Source organism: Mustela lutreola, chromosome 6 (assembly GCF_030435805.1).
Source record: "Mustela lutreola isolate mMusLut2 chromosome 6, mMusLut2.pri, whole genome shotgun sequence".
Lineage (NCBI taxonomy): Eukaryota > Metazoa > Chordata > Mammalia > Carnivora > Mustelidae > Mustela > Mustela lutreola.
The window spans coordinates 20,848,005-20,867,016 of record NC_081295.1 but is presented as its reverse complement, the minus strand read 5'-3'; the positions used below and the strand labels follow the sequence as shown (position 1 = coordinate 20,867,016).

The 19,012-nt window shown below is 43.9% G+C and overlaps 1 long non-coding RNA gene across 1 annotated transcript in view; it reads left to right on the top strand.

The window, feature by feature from the left end:
* Positions 1-3,057: 3,057 nt before the first annotated feature.
* The window catches only part of LOC131833501 (uncharacterized), a 46,301-nt gene continuing 30,346 nt past the window's right edge, over positions 3,058-19,012 (top strand). The window contains exon 1 of the long non-coding RNA XR_009354496.1: positions 3,058-3,124. This is a non-coding gene — a long non-coding RNA (uncharacterized LOC131833501). The remainder of the gene's footprint in view (positions 3,125-19,012) is intronic.

The window sequence follows — 19,012 nt, the reverse complement described above, 5'->3', positions numbered from 1 at the left end:
CACCTTCTTTAAGAACCAGTCTATTTTTTTAACAAAAGCAAAGTAAATATGTGCTCACATATAACTAAATCAGTGAACACCTGCTCACATGATGGAATGAAACATTTTCTGGGAGGTAATTTAGTAAAAACTAAATGATTCATGAAATTACTACCTTATTGTTTTATTGGTTTATTTTTTTGTTAAAGAAACTAGTTAGAAAAACACCTTGTTGGGGCATTTAAAAATGTCTCCATAGGTAGCTGGTGTGTGATTCCTGACTGGCAGTATGGACAAGTTACAAAACGAAATGAAGAGCTATCATTTAGCGACTAAGAACACACTTTGCTTATTTAACTAGGACTAAGTACTGCTGGAGCAAGTTCAGTGCTAAAAGTAGACATTGGGGTTGATCCAATAGCAGCACAAGTTATAATCCTTTAGAAATCATAGTCTGTTGGTTCAAATCAGGACACTGCAATGTGAGAATATAATAATTTATTCCATGTTCTTGTGAGGCCATTATACCCCGGCAGTCTCCATTACAGCAGAGTTACCAAAGCTAGAATTACTTCTACCTGGAGGTTGGGTTTTATTTATTTTTTTATTTTTTGTTTTTCTTTTATATATGAGAAGATCCTTTGAGAATGATATTTAATTTCTTATTGCTCTGGCCTCATGACCGCTCACAAATAAATATATATGTATATATTTACAATTTTAACTATATATATTATATATAATAATGTTATAATTATAATAGAAATATATATATATATAAATATAAATACTGGGAAGCATGTATTAGGTGAGTACTGTGGACAGCATACTAGAACCTAAAGGCTGTAGAAAATTAATGGGAAAGATAATTGATAGAGTGGGGAGGGAATGGGTCTTAGAGTCAGATATACCTTCCTATGAATCCCGTCTCCACCACACTCTTTATAACCTTGGAGAAATCACTAATTTCTAAGGGCCTCTCAGCTTTCTTATCCAGATTTAAACACACACACACACACACACACACACACACACACACCCCTCCACCCAAAACAGAAAATGCCGGATCCTGAGAAAATATCTCCCCTGTTCTGCTACCCCCACTATTGAGAGAATTTAAGATTTTATTTATTTGACAGACAAAAATCACAAGTAGGCAGAGAGGCAGGCAGAGAGAGAGGAGGAAGCAGGCTCCCGCTGACAGAGAGCCCGATGTGGGGCTCAATCCCAAGACCCTGGGATCATGACCTGAAGTGAAGGCAGAGGCTTTAACCCACCAAGCCACCCAGGCGCCCCTATTAAGAGAATTTAAATAGATAGATAGAATTTTATTAGCTTAGCATTTCATATGTGTCAGGCATTGTGCTACACGTTCTCTCGTTTACTCTTATGTACCCATGAAGTCGTGGAGCTCACGTAGTCCTTACATATGTCTCTAGGTTGCTAGTCTACAGGTACGTGGCCAGAAAGTGGCAGAACCAGGACTAGACATATCCTACCAATTTCAATTGTAATAACAGATCATTAGTTTCTTACCATATTTAATTTTTTAAAATACATTTACTTTTGATGCATGTATTACTTTGTTAGGTCTACCATAACAAATTACCACAGCCTGAGTGGCTTCAACAACAGAAGATTATTTTCTCACAGTTCTGGAGACTGGAAGTCCAAAACCAAGAGTGTCAGCTGGTTGGGTTTCTCCTGAGGCCTCTCTCCTTGGCTTGCAGATGGCTCCCTTCTTTCTGTGTCCTCATCTGGTCATCCCTCTCTCTCTTTTGTATGTGTCCTAATCTCCACTTCTTGTGAGGACTCTAGTCATTTTGGATTAATGACCCCATTTTAACTTTTTAACTTTAAAGGTCCTATCTCCAGATACAGTCACATTTTGAGATCCTGAGGTATTGGGTTTTAACACATGAATTTGAGGAGACACGACTCAGCCCATTTGTATTTGTAGCATAAGCCATGTGATACCAAATAAAAAAGAAAATAACTCCTACATAGTGTTTACTATGTGTCCAACACTGTGTTAAAACACTGCACACGTTCTTTTAATCCATAGGAGCAAGGTACTATTCCTATCCCTATTTGTTGCTGAGAGGTTAAGTAGCTGGTCCCAAGTCACATGGGTAGTAAGTGGGAGGACAGGATTTGAGTCCACACGGTCTGATGCCAGAGTCTGTGCCCCTCCACTGTATTCTACTGCCCCTCTCACAAGAAGCATCCCATTTGGAAGAAAGAAACAGAAAACACAGTACTATCTATCTGAGGTAAAGTTACAATTAACTTTAAAAGTCGGTATATGTTTAATTAGCAATTACTAGTCTGCCATATGTGAAAAATAATGAAGCAGTTTTCGTTTATTCTTTTGTTATGGCACGAGTAATAAATCAGAGTCACTTAGAAAATGACAAAGAAAATTCTTTCTAGCATTCTACCTATGTAATGAAGAATTAGTTAATACAAAGTATTTTTTTTCTAACTCGTCAAAGGCGAATAGTATGTACAATGAAGTATCAATATTTGAAGACCTGGACACACTTCTCGTTTTTCTCCTAACGGAGTATCGGAGTATCATTCCTGCTTTAGTCCATTTTACTGAAGCAATAAAAGGAGCTGAGTTCCATAGCTGGAGATGTTGGGTTCAGAGAGAGCAAAACACTCGTCCGAGCCACTGAACTAAGTCCACAAAAGGCAAGAACTTGGAGCCAGAGGTGACTAGGAAAAGAAATCATAAACTACCCCTACCCGCTTCCAGAATCCCCAGCAGGAAGGAATGTAGGGCTCCCACCACACAAAGGAACAGGATTTGAGCCAATTTCGTTGAGTCTCAAAGGACAGCATTCCTCAGCTCACATCTGGTTTAAACCCAAAGTAAGAAAAAGAATAGATTTAAGGTTAGGAAACGCTGCTATGGCGCTTCTTTGCCAGTCATTTGAGTATGTCAACAGATGCTTACAGTTTGGCAACTGGCAGGATTTCCAAAGATGAGTTCATGAACGTTTACAAAGTCCTTACGGTCACATGCTAAGCTGGGCATAATCGAATGACAACATAAATAGTGGAGATACAGTGATGACTCTTCAGGACTGGAGAGGCCACTGCTGACTGAAGTGACCTCAGTTTTCCCAGTGGAGAAAAGGTGGGTTTGAAACCGGTCTTGAGAGATGGGCGGGGCGTAGTGAAAGCATTTCCGCCTGAGGATTCCACAGCAACTGGGGCATGAAGGCAGGAATGAGGGAAGCATGTGGGAACAATGAAGAGACATCCTCTCTGGAACAGACAGACCTGGGGTGGGCGTGGAGGTGGGGGTGGGGGTAACAGGACAGGCCCGAGGATCAGACAGGGGATCAGATTATGACCATGGCTTCATGCTGGAGGTCAGCACGATTATTCTGTTAGCTGAGCTGCTCGTCGAAGTTACCTCATTTCTCGAAACGTGTTTATAGGAACACATCTCAACAGAACCAAGTTCTTTGCGTTTAGTAGCATGTTTGTTTTCTTTGAGGCTGCTCAGACCACAGCAATAGACTCGGAGGGCCGGAGTCATGCCAGGCCTCCCTGAGCTGGGAAATCAGGCAGCTGTTGGCCCTCGGCCTCCATAGACTCAGGCCTGGCAGGAGACCCTGGAGTAAACTTTCGTAGTTCGAAGTGTCTGACTGGGGTTGGGAGAGAGCACCCTGCCTGCGAAGGCAGATAGCCTGAGAAACGTCTTAGCCTTTTGGAGTCAGTGACATACTCATTCTGTCTGTAGGTCATAAACCCTACAAGGGAAGAGCTCTATAGAATTTCGAGAGGCCCCGTCCCCCACCCCCCACCCCGGCTATCCCTCAGGCCGTCTTACAGAAGTAGAAAGACATTTTGGTGTTCACAGACCTTTATTTGACTTCTGACCCTCCTGTGTGACTTGAATTACTAAACTTTATGGGAGTTTTATTTTTTAATCTGTAAAACAGCCCAGCAGCTAAGCGGTTATTATTAACTCTCTTCCTCCTCTTTTGTGATTTCTCTCTGTCCCTGACATTTATGAGGAATATCTTTTTCTGATTATAAGCGCTCTCTGCTATCAAGAAGGTGAAACCCCGCTGTTTAGGAGGCTGGTGGTTCCTGAAGAAAGCCCGGGGATGGGTGGAGTTGGCCCGCCCCTGACCTCTCTGTCCCCAACCGTGTGTTTATTTCCTGAGGATAGGATTTCAAGTCAGCCACAGCCAGTCCTTCCGATAGTCCGAATAGTCCAGAGTTCTTGGAAATCATCTCAGAGTAGGGGGATCAACTACCCTCCTTTGAATTTAAAACAAGAAATAATGGCTTAAAGCCATTATGTGCCCTACAGCATATAAAAATGAAGGTTACATACAACAAAGCATTTTATGAGTTCAGTAACAGGTGGGCATGGCCATAAACTATCCTATTACTAAATTGCTACCATTTCTAATGTTCAAGGCTCCAACTACAAGTTTGTCTTTAGAAACTGCAGCATAAATTGGGTATTCCCAATTGTACTTGCAGCTAAGAAGCACATAGAGTTTGCTGGTTAGTATTTTGCCTATATTTGAATCCTAAAAATAACCACCTCCTGAGAACAGAGTGTGCTTTGTGAAGCATATACTCCAGTTGGTTAGAAATGGAAGGTACATTTTTCCTCTCCCCTCTTGCCTTTCATTTCTAAACACATTTGCCTCTATTCTGAAGCAGAGGAGACTCTTAGAGCAGCTGCGGCAAGCAGCTGTAGAATCTTCTGTGTCATCTGCTCGCCGGCTTTGCAGACTGTTCCATCCTCGGCTCCCAGTTGTCCTTTCCCGCCTTCCAAAATGGGTCACCGCCCTCTTCCGCCCGCTGCAACACCCAAGTTCCGGCTCTCCCCCTACGCTGATGTCAGGAGATCTGGCCTGGTGTCCCCTTGCTTTTATCACTCTTGATGATCAAAGAAATCATTCATCAAAATGTTTTTGTCGGGGCACCTGGGTGGCTCAGTGGGTTAAAGCCTTCGGCTCAGGTCATGATCCCAGGATCCTGGGATCGAGCCCCAAATTGGGCTCTCTGCTCAGCAGGGAGCCTGCTTCCCTTCCTCTCTCTCTCTGCCTGCCTGTGATCTGTCTGTCAAATAAATAAATAAAATCTTAAAAAAAAAAAAAAAGTTTTTGTCATATGAGGAACCACCGGAAGGAAAAAACAAAACAAAACAAAGTCTATGGGCTGCTCGCTGCTGCCCTTGCAAGTTTTGCGAGTCGTTTCCGTGGAGCTCTCTCCAGCGCGCTACCGTATCTGCGTACTGTCCAGCTGTGCTTTTACTTTTGCGTGCAGGGGCGGGATGCTGATGACTGTTTGAGGGGAGGCCCTCCGCAGGATTACCTTGAGAAAGATGATTTGTTCATCCCATGCCTAGTAAACAACTCTACCAGAGGCCGGTCCCTGTAACTTTGCACGGAGCGCTGCCGGTGTCGCTCTCAGTGCATAATAAACTGCTCTAATCAGCGGCCGCTGAACTTCTGTTTTTTCAGTGTAGCGCTGAGCCGAAGCTTCTCTCTAAGGTAGACTATGGGAGCTAGTGCAGGAGAAATTCCTTTGCATAATATGTTAAAGCCATTTCTGTTCCCCGGCTTATAGGGAAGAGCCGTCTCATTTCGGCTGGTACCTTTAATGTTGGATTTTGAACACTTAGAAAATGGGCTTGCCTTCCTTTTTCTCTTTTTGAAAAAAACTATTATGTTGTTTTAAAACATACATGTTTTAGACCTTGGGTAATATATGATCCAAATACTAATTTATTTATTTATTTATTTAAAGATTGTATTTATTTATTTGACAGACAGAGATCACAAGTAGGCAGAGAGGCAGGCAGAGGGAGAGAGAGGAGGAAGCAGGCTCCCTGCTGAGCAGAGAGCCCGATGCGGGTCTCCATTCCAGGACCCTGGGATCATGACCTGAGCCACCTAGGCGCCCCTCCAAATACTAATTTAAAACAAAATATTTTTAATATAGTTGATTTATAACACATTACATGCACCAAGCATAGAAAGCAGGTAATAACAAATTATATGGTTTTTTACTTTACTGTGTTAGCAACAGAGCAGTCTGCCTTGCAAAACAGTATAAATCATCTTTTACCACTGCTCTCTGAAAGTAATTCAGGGTTAACAAAATCTAAATTGCACCTGTCAGAACTACCAGTTATATCTTCAATTTTCACTGACTATACTCTCCCTTCTCTGTCCATACCTTTAGACTAATGGGAGCAGCGGCACAGTTTTCACAAAGAAAAACAAAGGTGGAAGAAAGGAAAGGAAGAGTCTATAAAGTTTCCTTTGGGTAGGTAAGGGGGTAGACCCCAGCATATAAGGACACCGGCAAAGTGAACCTGAAATAAGGCAGTACCCGTGCACCAGGCTGGATAGAGGTCAGTGTGGTTTGTGTCCAAATAGGCCAAACCTCCCCTTTTCTCACATAAATAGAACAGTTTCACTACTTAGCAATAAATATATTACTGCTTTATGAGGGGAAAAAAAAAACCCAGCTAAATTGCCTTCTTAAACATCACACCACATAGTAAGTTTTTCTTTGCATAGAAATGTAAAAAGAATGTGCCTGCAAATGTTAATTAACTAGAACTGAGAGTAAATACTTTGTGAAGAATAGATAAGAAACTAGAACAATTAGACCTCAGTTGGCGAGGCCCAACTGAAAAAATACAGAAACTCTGAGCTGGAAGGATTTGATTCGACCTCTATAAATCAAATCTTATATCCCCTTTGTGGCATCCCAGCGAAGTGGTTCTTCCGCCCTTGTTTTAAATACTGTAGGTGTAGGGATAGCCATTACTGATGAACACCTCCAACCTCAAGTTTGTCTTACTTTGGGAAATATACTTATCTGTACCTACACATTCATCTGAATCCGATTCTTCCACTTCACCCCACACAGCATAGATTGAATCCCTCCTACAACTTTTCAAATATCTGAAGATGGTCATTATGACTTAAGACTGTTCTGTAACCGAGCCATTGCTAACTTAAGACTTGTCTCCTAAGCCAGTCACAGCAGGAGCTGTATGCACCCACACTACTCAGCAGTTGAAAGTCTCCTCCCTAGAGTAGGTTGGTGGTGGTGATTCTCAGTTGATGGGTCTCTGATGTGGTTGTGTTGATGAGTTACTGCTGAAGACACTGGAGCCAGACAGGGGAGGTCCTAAGGCTAGAGAGTCCAGGAAGAGCCCTGAATCTTAATTAAGTTAGTGGCAGCCAAAGCAGGCACTGTAATATTTCACCTTTGCCAAAAAGCCAAACACAAAGTCTATTAATTCCTGTCATTGACATTCAACCAAGCCTATAATTTGGGGGTTAGGGCCTTGAGCTCCAGTTCTGCCACTGGCCAGTTGCATGCCCTTGGGTAATCCTCCCCACCATTTCAGAGTTCCCTCTGTGATATTTAAAGGCCTCTGCTGTTTTTCTGCCTAGAAAGGTGGCCCCTTCTCCTGGCCTTAGCTCAGATGCATTTCTCCAGGAACCCTGGCCTGACTCCCACTCCTTCCCCACCCTGAGACTAAGCCTTTGTCTGCCTTTGTGCCCTCTGCTCACTTCTATTGTAGCACTTTCTTCATTGTGTGTTAATAACCTGCTTACTCGCATGGAAGGTACTAGAAATTCTTTTAGACTAAGGATTCAGTCTTGGTTTCTAGCTCTTGGTTCAGTGCCTGATACACAGCAGAACTCAGAAAATATTTCTTGCATTTTAAAAAGAAGAAAAGAAAGAGAAGACAAAAGAAGAAGATAAAAGAAGCAAGTTAGAGTACATTGTCTAAATAACCTCATACAGTTAAAAAATCTACAATTTCTGGTTCTTGAGTTCCATCCTTAATGTCAAGCTCAGGTTTTTAGAAATTCAGATTTTCTCTAGTAAGGAGATGTATCAAATGGTTATACCAAATTAGAAAAACTATAAATACGTATTCATCCACATAATTCAATTTTAGGACTGATACTTAGTATTCATTTAAAAATAAAACCTTATTTTATTAGATGAGGAAACCGAAGCACAATGAAATTAAGTTCTCTGCCTAAACCCACCTGGTTAGTGGGAAGACCAGATTTCAAATCCTGAGTTCTCTTGCTCCTGAACCAGGATAGCTGGTCCCTCATCTTCTCCTTTTTTTGAAAAAGCTGCTACAAACTTGGCTACAAATGGAAGTGACAGACGTTTTCCCTTTTATGTGACGGTTACATCAATCTACAACTTTCTGGGTATAAATTAAACTTTGAGAAACACCCTTCCCTGCTCCTATACAAACTGCTGAAAATGAGTCCTCTTTTCTTCCAGAAATGTCAGAGAGTGCTGTGCTGCAATGCTATGCGAAATGACTCCTGTAGGTTGTTTGCTAAACAGAGTTGCGGTCATGTGAATTGCTTTCAGCCGGGTTGGGTATCGAGGCTCAATGTTCTGGTGTTAAGCCATAGGGCAGAGCTGCCATGAGACCAGCTTCTTGGCATAGAGCCCCGAGGTGCAGCTGTAAGGTGACCCAGGGCAGGCCTGAGGCCAGGGCCCAGTGCTCAGTGCCAGAAACCTGAGCCAAACACGGGAACTAATTCCCAGGGCCCTGAATTGGTCTCAATTAAAATTTTAGATGAAAAGATTTTTTGTTTATCCCAAAGAACCACTTCAGTTTATAAACTCATAGGCAAGCTGGGTGTTTTGCCATTATGCTTGGAATACTTTCTAGAAGCCAAACCTTTAAAAGCCGATGAAAAAGTTGATGATGACAACTTTAGATGATTTAAGAAGTCATAAAAATATTCTTTGAAAGCAGCATCTTTTATTAGATATGCTGACTGGAGAAATTTTGTTGTTCCATGTCTTTGAATATGTCATGTAAGTCGTCTATCTTCAGTGTAAAGTGGCGTTAGAGTGGAAATGGTAGACGTTGTGGTTAAGGTGATGGTGGTGATTGAAACAAGCTCTGGGCCCACACAGATTTGAATTCAGAACCCAGCTCCACTACTTACGAGCAGCTGATCTAGGGTAGGTGTGCTATTGTGTAAGCATGGAGATATAGAGATGGTGTTGTATATTGAGGTTTTCAACCTGCCTATGGTGGAATCACCTAGATGCTTATAAAAGGTATCCCTGACTGGGCCCCCACCCAGACGGATTAAATTAGGCTCTCTGGTGGGTCCCAGCATGAATATTTTTGGAATGCTCCCCAGTGAGAATAGTGACCCAAACTTTGGTTTTGGAGTCAGCTTGCTTGCCATCACCCTACCTGTATACCACATCATGATATTTGACCTTAGACAGTATACTTAACCTGTCAGAGCCTCAGTGTTCTCGAATGTATAATGTATTAGTAAGATTTTAATGCAGGGACGCCTAGCTAGCTCAGTCGGAAGAACATGTGACTCAGTGAGTTCGAGCCCCACATTGGGTGTAGAGATTACTAAAAAAAAATAATTAATTTTAAAAAAGAGTTTAATGTTGAGTGGTTAGAGGATTAAGTTAAGAAGTCATGTAAAATATAGCACTGTGTCTATGATGTAGTGAATGTTTGATTATAGCTGCTATTTTATTTTTTATTTTTATTATCCATGATTACTTTAATTCGCCTTGGATTTGAGGCCCAATTTTGTCCTGTTCACAGTCTTACAGAGAAGACAAAAAAAAAAATCAGAAGTACCTTATTAATGAACATGAAAACAAGTGGAAAATTCTACAAGGATAAATATGGGTTATGTAACCTTCCTGTCAGATCTTGAGTGACGGGATAAAGTTCAGGGTCTTCACTGACTCGAGCCCCAATGGGACCTACTATTTATCATTTCTCCACCTCACAGAGTCTTGTATAGGGAAAAAAAAGAAAGAAAGAAAGAAAAGAAACCCTGGAAATACGGAAACAGAGGCATTCAAGGGAAATACGTTTTGGAAGGTGAGCAATGGAGGCTGGAGACGGGCAGCTGGGAAGAGAGCTGAGAGCTCAACAGCGTGTCTCAATAGCTGTCCAACTTGAGTATCAGAGAATCATCTGGATGCTTGTGAAAATGAAGATTGCTGGGCTGCACCCTCCCAGAGATTCTGGGAGTACGTCTGGAATGGAACCCAAGACTCTGCATTTCTACCAAGTTCCCCGGTGACAGTGATGCCACTGGTCTGGGGACCACACTCTGAGCACCCCTGTTGGTTAGACGTGTAGCTCTTGGTAATCTGGGTGTTCTTAAACCCTGATGGTTGTTTAGGATCCTTTCCCATCTGCGCCCATGGAAGTTGGTGGACACCCGCAGGTCTCTCTCTCCTGATAACCCACATGCTGCCATCAAACAGTGTTGGTTTTCTGTTCATGAGTCTTTTTTCAGTCTGGAGTTTTGAACTGCACTTTCCTCTGTCCCCTTGGAGATTGTTTGTCGCGTAGTCTTAAACTCTGACAGTAGAGTTCCATGAATGGTTGGTTGGGTGTTCATCATTGCCCCGTGACCAGCCACACACCACCTCATTCCCAGTTCCCCCAGGGCTCTTGCATATCAAGACAGAGCCCAGACCCGGAAGCACAGAGTGAGTGTCCTTTCAATAGAGGTCTCTTCCTCCTACCTAGCAATAGGCCAAACTCAGAATCTGGGATTTTGGGGGTACAACATCAACTTCTTTTATTTAAAGGACATCAGGACATATAGGCAAATTTAAATTTGGTACACATACAGATTGAACTCTGTCGCCATCCTGGGTCACATCTGTTACCAGAAACTTGGGATGGTAAAGGACTGTATGTAACTTAATAGGCTAATCCCGAAGCTGGCTTCTGAACCATCTTGGGCTTCCAATTTCACAATTTCTTTACTAGCACTTTTATCATAGTTATCCAGACTCAAAACTCGGGCATGATGATCTCTAATGTCAGTTGAGTACTTCATCCTCGCAACAACCGCATGAATGGGTACTACCTTCTTTACGTCTGAGGAAACGAAAGTTTAGCAAGGTTAAGTCGTGACTAGAATATGAGCTCCAGGATCTTTGTCGGTTTTATTCTCTGATATAGCCCAAGTGCCTAGAATAATGCCTGGCTCATGCTGGTGTTCGTATTTATTGAATGAACAGAGGGTCATATATATAAGCACATAGGATCTGGGATTCGAAACCAGATCTTGCTTAACCACTATTCCAGACTTGCTCTGGCTTCAACTTTGACTTTCCTTCTGTCACCCCATGAACTTATCCCCCAAATCAGTTACAAGTCCTAGCGAGTCTTTATCATTGTGTTTCTTGCATTTGCCTCCCTTTTTCCATTTCCGCGGCCACCAACTTAGTTAAATGATCGCTATTTAGTTCATGAGCTATTCTATGCCCACTGCCGTCTTTGCAGGACCCTGAGCTGCCTACACAGCTTTTACCAACCAGATAGCTTTTTTCCTTCTTTTTTGAGAGAGCGAGCAGGGGGTAGGAGGGGCAGAAGAAGAGAGACCATCTTAAGTGGGCTCCAGCGTGGAGCCCAACATGGGGCTTGATCTTACGACCCTGAGATCATGACCTGAGCTGAAATCAAGAGTCAGACGTTTAATGGACTGAGCTACCCAGGTGCCTTGATAGCTTTTTTCTTAAAGCACGTTCCACTCACATCGTACTTCTGCTTATAGACAAGGGAGATAGTGTGGTATAATGAAAAACTAAGGAACTAAGGAAACCAGGGCTCTGGTCTCAGCTCTGTGACTTTGACTAAGTTACGGATCCATGCTAGGCTTCACTCTCACCATTAGTAGCATTAGGAAGTTAGACTGGGTGGGATCTTCCTGCGCTAACATTGTCTGGTGGGGGGACACAAAGACTACGACACCCAGCCAGTGGAATCCCACCTGGCATCAGGTAGGAGGGGCAGTTGTGCCCACCAGGGATTTAGAACAAGAGAAATACATACTTAAAAAAAAAAAAAAAAGATTATTTATTTATTTATTTGACAGACAGAGATCACAAGTAGGCAGAGAGGCAGGCAGAGAGAGAGAGGGAAGCAGGCTCCCCGATGAGCAGAGATCCCGGTGTGGGACTCGATCCCAGGACCCTGGGATTATGACCCAAGCCGAAGGCAGAGGCTTTAACTCACTGAGCCACCCAGGTGCCCCATGAATACATACATTTTTATCAAACAAAGCAGAGCAGTGTAAGTGCCATACGGGGTAAAGTGAGGAGGGAGGGAGAGATCACATCTGGTTACTAATGGGGAGCACGGACGGGCATAGAGGCCGCTCTTCCTCTGACGTCAGCCTGTCCCTGGTGTGCAGGTCCTCACCACTCTGACGAGAGGAGAAGCTGCTGAGATCCCAGTAACTTTAAGGGGCTGCAGAAATCCATCATGAACACTAACTCTGTAATTCCAAAATTGTTGGCTCAAGACACACCCGTTGATCTAATGCTTAGGAAACTGCTTACAGGGACAAAGAGAGAAAGAAAGTGGTTGTCATGTTTCTGATAAATGCTCCGTGTCTTCCTCCGCCACTTATTAGTCTCGTGCCCTTGAGCTGGTCCCCTAGCCCCTCCGAGCCTTGATCGCACCTCTGTTCCTCATCTAAAGGTTGGGGGTAATAGTACGGCCGTTGCAGGATGGCTGAGGGAATAAATTAGATGTCATATGTTAGGTCCCTAGTGTAATGTCTGGAGCACAGGAAATCTTACATTCCGCTTTACTGCCTGACCCACTAAGCAGGTCAGTATTTGACAACACCTTTAAAAAAACCCCTTGTGGGGAGGGACGCCTGGGTGGCGCAGTAGGTTGAGTATCTACCTTGGGCTCAGGTCATGATCCCAGGACCCTGGGATGGAGCCCCGCATTGGGCTCCTCGCTCAGTGGGGAGTCTGCTTCTCCCTCTGCCTATCACTCCCTGGCTTGTGTGTGCGTGTGTACACACTTTCTCTCTCTCTGACAAATAAATAAATGAGATCTTTACAAAAATTTAAAAAAATCTTGTGGGGAGAGAGAGAACTCAGAGTATTATATATGCTTTGCCCTTGCATACATTCAGATTTTAGAAATTATTTGCCATATTTACTTAGGAAGCATCCTCACCTCGCGGGTAGAAGGACGAGGTAGAAAGGGCATATGGGAAGCCGTCCCTGGTTTATCTGTGGATAAAGGACTAGGAAATAGGGAGCCCCAGCAAGCAGCAGTATTGCCTCCTGCAGGTGAACTGGTAGAGACTTAGAAAAAGAACTGTGCCCTGGCCTGGATGGCTACGCTTGAACCTCTCCCTTTCCTTCTGTAGTTATCAGGCCTTTAAGGAGTGGTGGTCGCTGTATCGAGGGTTGACAGTCATCATAACAACCAAGAAAAACTCATGTGGCAGAAAAATGACGCTCCACTAAACTTGGAATGAGGAAATATATGTGCAGGTAGAATTATTATTTTTTTTAAGTTATTTATTTATTTTTTAGTAATCTCTGCCCCCAACGTGGGGCTCGAACTCATGACCCTGAGATCAAGGGGTGCACCCCCTGCCCACTGAGCCAGCCAGGTGTTCCGAGAACTATCCTCTTTTGGAAATTAAGGAACACCATCATTCAGCCTTCGCATTATTTATTGATGGCTACTGTGGTGACAAGCGCAGTTCTAGGCGCTGGGGATACAGCAGTGACTAAAACAAAAATCCCTGCATCCCTGGAGTTCAGGTTCTGGTGGGAGATGTAGAAAACAAATACTATAAATTAGTTACTGGTATTATTAGGAAGGAGTTAGTGCTAACGGGAAGAACAAGGCAGGAAAGGGGACCCTAGACTATCAATGGAGACGAGCTGTTGAAATGTTCAGGTGGTAGTTCAAGGACAGACTCATGCAAGGTGGTTTTGAAGTAAAGACCGGATGGCAGTGACAGGTCACCCATGAGGATGTCCAAGGGACAACTTTCAAGGCAGGGGAGGAGTAACTGCAGAGGTCTTGAGATGGGAGGGCGCCTCGTGTGTCTGCGTCTCAGGGACAGGCAGGAGGCCAGCGGGTGAGCTGAGAGGGGGAGCAGCTGGAGATGAGGTCATGGAGAAAACAGGCTGGTTGTGTTGGGACTCACAGGACACGGGAAGGATTTTGGCTTCCAGTCAGAGTAAGAAAAGAAGCCACCCAGGAGTATGGGCGGAGGGATGATCAAGTATTTTATAACCCATATTGACTGAGTGCTTCCTCTGTCAGAGTCTACTTTAAATGCCTTATTTGTGATCTTTACAATAACCTGTGAGGTTGGACCCGCCAACTTCCCCATTTTACAGTTGAGGAAACAGAGGCCTAAAGAAGGTGAGTACCTTGCCTGAGGTCACACAAGCTAGTAGGGACTTGGCCCAAATTTAGACCCATGTCACTTTTTCTTTTTTTAAAAGATTTTATTTATTTATTTGAAAGACAGAGATCACAAGTAGGCAGAGAGACAGGCAGAGGGAGAGGAAGGGAAGCAGGCTCCCTGCTGAGCAGAGAGCCTGATGTGGGACTCGATCCCAGGACCCTGGGATCATGACCTGAGCCGAAGGCAGCAGCTTAACCCACTGAGCCACCCAGGCGCCCCAACCCATGTCACTCTTAACCACCTCATTGTCCTGCCACCACAAGTGTCTAAGAGACTGAGACCCCGTTCCTTTTTTTCTTCCTTGGTATCTGTATTTCCAGAGCACACTCCCAACAAAATTATTTCATACTCATTCATAAATACAGAACTTCTTCAGTTAAACTGATAAATATTCCCAGTATTCTGCCTTGTGATTACAAGTTTTCTTAAAAAAGCCTTCAGATTAGCATATTAACAAGCATGTTGACATGTTGCTCTTTAATTATGCAGACAGCGATTTCTTTTTTGCTCCTAATATAGAGGTTGATTGGGAAAATTTTATTTTCTTGCTTACAGCCTTACCCTAGTGCTGCCTAAATCACTACTATATGATTTGGTATCTATAATTTATCATGTCCCCCTGCTATTAGATGAAATGCCCTTTAAAGCATTCCACAGCAAGGTGAACACAAGTCAAGCTTGCAGAGTTTGAGAGAAAAGAATTCAAAGAGTCATTAAAGAATAATGAAAGTTGATTTATATAGCATACAATATCAGATCAGGGCTGCCCAGCTTCACAAATATAATGATTCCGAGTCATTTTCGGAAGGCATCTCAATTTCAGCACCACGTTTTCATCATCTTTGAAGGAATAACAACACAAACACCCTATTTTTATAAAAACTCCCAAAGCCAAATCTTTAATTTATCCTCTTGATTTCACTAAAGTGAAGGCTGAAACAATAGACGATTTTAAATATAGGAAACCCAGATTCCTTTTACCGCTGTGTGGCTTTAACATTCTACTGCTGTAGCCAAGAGTCCTTGGCTTCTGGGGCCAACTGCCTTCTGCATGCTGATTTTCCAGAGTCTCTTTGGAGTTATTACTTTTGAGTACCATCTACCGTGACTTCAGTCCCTACAGGTAGCGGGGGTAGCGGAGTTTGGGAATGAAAACGGGGGAAAATTTCTCCCAGTAGAATCATCAACTCAATCTCATTTTGCATTGCAGCCGGACGGCTTAGCTGTCTTCCCAGCTGCTTGCAAACATGTCTGCCTCTCAGATGGCCAGTGTTGAAGGACTACAACCCGGACCTTAGACACAAGAATAAAGTTTTCTATCATGGTATTTTTCAGTGAAATAGGTGATGTGTGAGGAGGTGTGTGTGTGCGGGCACACAAGTATACCAACCATGAGCAAGTACACACACACTCAATTTTCGTGTTATTCACAATAAGGGAGATGGTCCCAAAGAGTTTCTTTCTAGCCTTCATAATCTCTCTCTCTATATATATATTTTAAGATAGAACGAGAGCGAGAGAGAGAGCACAATCAGGGGAAGCAGCAGGCAGAGGGAGAAGCAGACTCCCTTCCAAGCAGGGAGCCCGACGTGATGCTCGATCCCAGGACTCTGGGATCATGACCTGAGCCGAAGACAGACGCTTAACTGACTGAGCCACCCAGGTGCCCCTTCATAAACTCTATTTAACTTTTCCTCCCAACCCCTCAGACCCAAAAGGACTAAAAAGTCCTGGCCTCAAGACCTCAGAAACCCTATTACTGAGTTGTGTGAAATGGAAATCTGGGACATTTTTGGTACTGATTTTTCCATGGAAGCTATTTTGATACAGAAACAACGAAATCAAACCTAATAAAGGTCTTTTGAGAAGAAATGGTTAAAAGGGCGTGCTTTGTGGCCAGGAAAACCACAGCAAAGTATTCCAATTAGGAATAAATTAAAGAGTGCTCTACTTTTCTGGAAGGGTCAGGAAGTCAAATTCTTGGCCTTGAGCTGCCTCTCACCCCCACCCTCGCCGACCCTGCGAACAAGTCACTCCCATCTCTTTGTGAACACACCAGTTGCTGCCAAGCCTTGCCAGTTCTCTGAGGAAAAGAGCCAGGGATTTTCACCCCAGGCTGCCAGCCAGCATCAAAGTCAGCAGGAGGGAGCCGAGGTGCCCAGGGGGCGGGGGGGGGGTGCGTCCTGTGGTGCCCCAACGCCAGCTTTCTGTCTACAGAGGAAAACTCACTCAAGTCATGAAAGCCAAATCTGACATATTTAAAGGTCTCCCAAAGAAGTTTCGTAGGCTGTTTTCCTGCTGGAAGGTCTCAATTCCCGGATTATGTTTTCTATTTTCCTTAAATTCAGCAGTGCTTTTTTTTTTTTTTTTTTTATTTTATTTAGTGACTTGACAGAAAGAGAGAGCACAAGCTGGCGGAGTAGCAGGCAAAGGGAGAGGGAGAAGCAGGCTCCCTGCTGAGTAAGGAGCCCGACATGGGGTTCGCTCCTAGGACCCTGGAATCATGACCTGAGTCGAAGGCAGTCACAACCCACTGAGCCACCCAGGCGCCCCCAGCAGCGCTTATAATCCGTGACTCCCATTGGTATCGTTTCTTTCTCAAAACGACTCTGCTGTCTTTGTAATCAATCTAAAGCTTACAGCAGTGACATATTGGTACTTTCTGTTGTGATGAATTGCCTCATGCTAACACCTGATGACCATTTGTTGCTAACATTCCTGAGATAACCTGCGCAGCTGACGTGAGCGGTTAGTTGGGGGAACCAGGGCCATGAGGGGAGGCGCCCCAGACAGCTGAATTCGATCAACAAGTCTTGCCTTCTTAATCGGAGAGGATTTTGCTCTTCGGATGGCAGCTACCACCTACCTGCACTTCAAGTTCTAGTTCAGTTCCTGCCTCCCGCCCAAATCCTTGCCTGACAACTTAAGACCTCATGGAGATCTTCCTCGGGGACCACCCGAAGAAGCCCCATGATGTGTGTCGCTGCTATAGCATTTGGCTATGTCCCCATACACCCCCAATGATTCACTGACTTTTTCCAAGGACCACACGCTCTCTTCAGCTCCCTGCATGGTGCCTAGCATGTTGGTGAACACAAGTGAACACTTTGTGGTAGAAGCGAGTTGAACTGACACAGCCTTTTTCATCATTCTTCTCTTATCCTGTTGGAAGCTGGAGTTTTAGTTCCCCATTCGCTACAGGTCCCTCAGTGACTCAGAAGCTTCCAGAATGCAAGTCGGATCACTCCTGGAAAAGGCTCATCACTTGTGTTTTTTGGCTTAGACATCACCTTTTTCTATCGACCATGGAAAATGGGAGACCACGTCCATCCCCCGTGATTGCCGTCATTGGGGAATTATCAATGAGGGTAAAGAGGAATAAAATAAGTAATGGGACAGAGAAAGAAAATAAATGCAGAAAAGGATGAGAGGAAAAGAGATGGGGGGAAGAGCAAACAAACCAACCCCAGCCCCCAATCCCGCTCTCTGCCGGAAACATTTCCCGTTTTAATGACACGGCATAGAGTCCTTGCCTGTGCGTTTAATAGACGATGACTTGCGCATCTTAATAATGTCAGCTTTTTAGGGAATCGTATGCGGAAAGAAGTGCCTTTCCTGCGCGAACTAGGAATAAGCTGGAGAGGCAGTGACTTTGGGGGAAAGTAAAAGCAACAGCCTAGCAACACTGGCGCATTGTGTGCGAGGGTAAGAAATGACAGTTCAGAACGAGGCAGGCTTCGCTCTCATGTGATCAGCTCGTTCTGCCCTCAATGAGTCCATGAGATTTCGTGTTTTATAGGTTGAGCTTCCCACTGGCAGCAGCTGAAGCCGTTCATTATGCACACGGGTCACGTGATCCACTTCATCAACCAAATGGAACTGGGAGAATAAGTCACCCTAACAAGATCCTTCAGTGCGCTCTTAAAAACTACTTACAGATGTACTCTTCCTCTGGAGGGATACAATGAGTTTCCTTGTACGGTGCCACATGATACAGGAAATGCATTATCCCCATCCAGATTCAGGCAGACCAGGAGGAAGCACGTGAAAAGAAAGCAGCTCACAAAAGCACACACAGCTTTTGCAAAAGTCCTGAGAGGGGCTCATACACCAATTTATGATAACGGCGGATGAAATCCCAGTCCTCTGAAGCTCGGTTCATTACCAATGCTAATGTCCACACAGGGAAAGCAAACCGCATCAGTATTCAGCATCGACACAAACACTGCTAATGCTTTTTATTTATGGTTGTCACCGAGTCCCCTCAGCAGTAGGCCAGATCTCCATTTGTGTTGTAACTTCAGCTACTTTATGGGCTTTTGTGACTAGCTGTGTTATGCACCCGAAGGCGATGTGTGCCTTCAGACAGTGGCTGGTGAGAGATAAGCAGCCACATTTTGGGTTGAATCAGGGCGGTTTTGTTCATGGGTAGAGCAGGTAGGATGAATGTTTTTGTAGGTGAGTCCAGGATTAGAGTCACCTGTCATTGTCACATCTTCCGATTTCAGTTGGTGTGATCAGCTTAGCATTCACTCAGATGACAAATACCCATTGAATACCTACCATGTGCCAGGCACAGTTCCAGGTACTAGAACAGTGAACAGACTGTCCTACAGTCATAAAAAAAGTACATTCTAGAGGGGGTGCGGGGGAGGGAGTAAACTAATAAATATGTAGTATGTCAGAGAGTGTGGAATAAACAACCCATCGCAGTGACTTAAAAAGACAAAGCTTCTTTCTCA